Raw genomic sequence first — 2813 nt, forward strand, 5'->3', positions numbered from 1 at the left:
AGCGCCGCCGCTGCTGCCGCCGCTGCTGCTGGGACTCCTGCTGCTGGCCGCCCTGCCTGGGCGCTGCCTGGCCGACCCGGGTAAGCACTTGGCGGCCGCCGTGCGCTCGCGGAGGTTTCTGGAGGAGCAGGGCCGCCCGTCGGGGCCGGCACCTGGCGGGGTGGCGGTGGAGGGAGAGGTCTTTGCATCGCCGGCGCTAGGATTTTCTCCGCCCTTTGCTGCTGCAACAGCAGGCGAACTGTTGGAAATCTGTCTCCCGGGAAGGCAGCGCTGGGCGGGGAAGTAAAAAGGTGCTTTCGCATCTTCTTTCTGGACAAGTTGCAGATCTTTCCTAGTGGTCCCCGCGGGCACGCTTCGTTTAGATGAAGACATGATGTGTTTAGGACACCTTAAAAGGGATATGTTTTAGTAGGACACATTTCAGGGTGGGGACGTCCACTATGTTTTGGGCTCCCCGCTGGGTGTCTACTTTAACTGCACGAAATGGCCTGAATTTTAGGCAGTTGACCACTGGGCTCCCTGTCTTCCCAAATAGCGTTTTCTCCTCTGTGTCGAGAGGAGACTCCTTTTGGGGGGGAAAAGGGGACAGAGGTACCTAATTGTTTGCATCAAAGCAAATTGATCAATTGCTTGCATCTTGCAAAGGGATTCAAGCACTGATCAAGTATATAAACCTGTTTGCAGGTGAGTTAAAAAGAATCATGCTTGGCTTTTACATTCCCAAGAATCCCCAGGAAATATGTTTTGGTAATCCCTTGGACGATTTTGAGAAATCTGTTATAACTATTTGGGGGAGATTATTTTCCTAATGTGTTTCAAAACTTACACTGTGCAGTCAGCAATTGTCTTTGAAATAAGAATGATTACTATGGCACTTGTAAAGGGCAGGCTTTTGTTTGTGATGAAATTCTGGGCTCTTGATATATTTCATTTATCAAGGAATAAAGCTCTCACTTCAGCTAATATGATCCTGTAGTTTTGCGTTTCATAGCAAGGACTAATGAGGACTACTTTTTTCCCAGTGTGCCCCTTCCCCCAAATTAGATTAAATTTCCTAATTGTGAAGGCGCTCACACTGTTTTAAATAAGAGAGTTTCAGGTTAAAAATATTTCCTTTCCTCAGCAGCTTAATACAAAGCCCATTTTCCTTTAATTTACTTAAAGGGTCACTGATATGAGGTGTCTGTGTGTACAAGTGACTATCCAGGAATTTTCTATTGTGATTATAGTGGTTATAAAGTTTGGTAATATTTGGCTGTGTGCCTGAGACCCAAGAAAAGCCTCTGAAGAATTTTAACCCTTGGTTTTTATGCTTCTACCAGTTTTCGGTGATGAGTATTTGATATCATGATTAAAAGGTAAGTCCTGAGTCAGACACATGTAAACACACCTTAGTATTTACTGGCTCAGAAAGACACTTTGAGTTTTTATTTATAATGGATCAGACCCTTGATCGTTTTGTAAACTGTTTATGAGACATTAAATTTTGGGTGTTGTTCATTTGAGTGCAGATACCAAAAACTGTCCAAGCATCTGTAGTATGTGAAATTTGGATGTATGTAGTGTTCCTATTCAGCCCGATGTCAGATGATTTCCTCTCATTGGTTTTGAATTTCTGATGTCCCTTCCGGCCTCTGTGTATTGATCTTCTGAACCACTGTGACTTTACTTGGCTCTTCTTTCAGACTGACAGAGCCTGACTTAGGGGACTTCTGATCTATATCTTTCGGGTTTTGCCCAGGTATTCCTTTTCTTTTTTTCTCTTAGCATGATGATAATGGGGAATCACTAGGAAAGATACTTTGATTAAAATGGTGGTAGAAATTATTAAAGTTGATGTTGTTTCCCAGAGTCCTGTGTCTCCCCCTCTCATTGGTGTGACTTGTTGCTTCCTCTGTGCTTTTTGGGTGCTCTTTGTGCTGTAACCCTTGATGAACAATTTCTGGTGGTCCAGCTCACCTGTCGATCCAAAGTCTACCTCTGGACTCCATGGTTTCCTGTGTGTTTGCCGCTGATTCAGTTTTCATGACTTGTTTCTCTCTCAATGGAAGAGTTAATCACTGGGCTCCCTGTCTTGCCTCCTACCTGCTTTCATTTGTTCTCTGATTTCCTCTTGAGGCAGCTTCACCACAGGGTGGGTGAGTCCTGGACCTAATGCAGGGCGTCCCAAGGGGTTTGTGTGAGGGAGCAGTGTCAGGAGGGAGGCAGGAGAATGGATAATGCTTTTCCGGGACCTTTGGCTTTCAACAGACAACCTAGCTTTGAAATTTTCCTGAGAAGTGGCTGCAATTTGGTGCGGCCACTCACTGCAGAATGAGACGGATGCATGAAAAGCCAAACTCATGCTGTCAAGATCCTGCTACAGGTGCTAGCTGGCTACAGTCTTGTCATTTGCATCATTGCCAGTACTTGTTTTCTAAGCAAGGCTTAAACATTGGCCTTGGTTGAAAAATAGGTAAAAATATATTTGTTTCTAAAAAATGCTGTAGCTGTTGTTCGGAACCTTCGTGTCCTGGAGCCCCTACAGTATGTTCCTAGCCCACCTGCACGCCCTCCACCCCAGGTTCCTTTTCTTTAACATTCCTGAGGAATCGGGGTTCCTTCTCTTTCTCACATTAGGGAAAGCCTGCTGCCTTGAGTATCTTCCCTCAGACCTCCTCTCTTACCTTCCATCTCCACAAAAACCTTGCTTCCAGACAATAACTTCTGTTTTGGATGTGGGAGATTGGTGTGGGAAAGATGGTTCTTTATAGCAGTGAGCTCTGACACCCTCTAGTTGTCTTCTGCCCTCTGGGGCTCCAGGCAGAATGGTA

At 45.4% G+C, this 2813-nt stretch overlaps 1 protein-coding gene across 3 annotated transcripts in view; it reads left to right on the forward strand.

Moving 5' to 3' along the window:
• Positions 1 to 33: 33 nt before the first annotated feature.
• The window catches only part of KIAA1549L (KIAA1549 like), a 231813-nt gene continuing 229033 nt past the window's right edge, over positions 34 to 2813 (forward strand). For all 3 annotated transcript variants that reach the window (XM_015586326.2, XM_025044169.1, XM_006908018.3), the window contains exon 1: positions 34 to 80. The gene's annotated coding sequence lies outside the window, so the exon portion shown is untranslated. The remainder of the gene's footprint in view (positions 81 to 2813) is intronic.

The sequence above is a fragment of the Pteropus alecto genome, unplaced genomic scaffold (genome assembly GCF_000325575.1).
Source record: "Pteropus alecto unplaced genomic scaffold, ASM32557v1 scaffold71, whole genome shotgun sequence".
Taxonomy (NCBI): domain Eukaryota; kingdom Metazoa; phylum Chordata; class Mammalia; order Chiroptera; family Pteropodidae; genus Pteropus; species Pteropus alecto.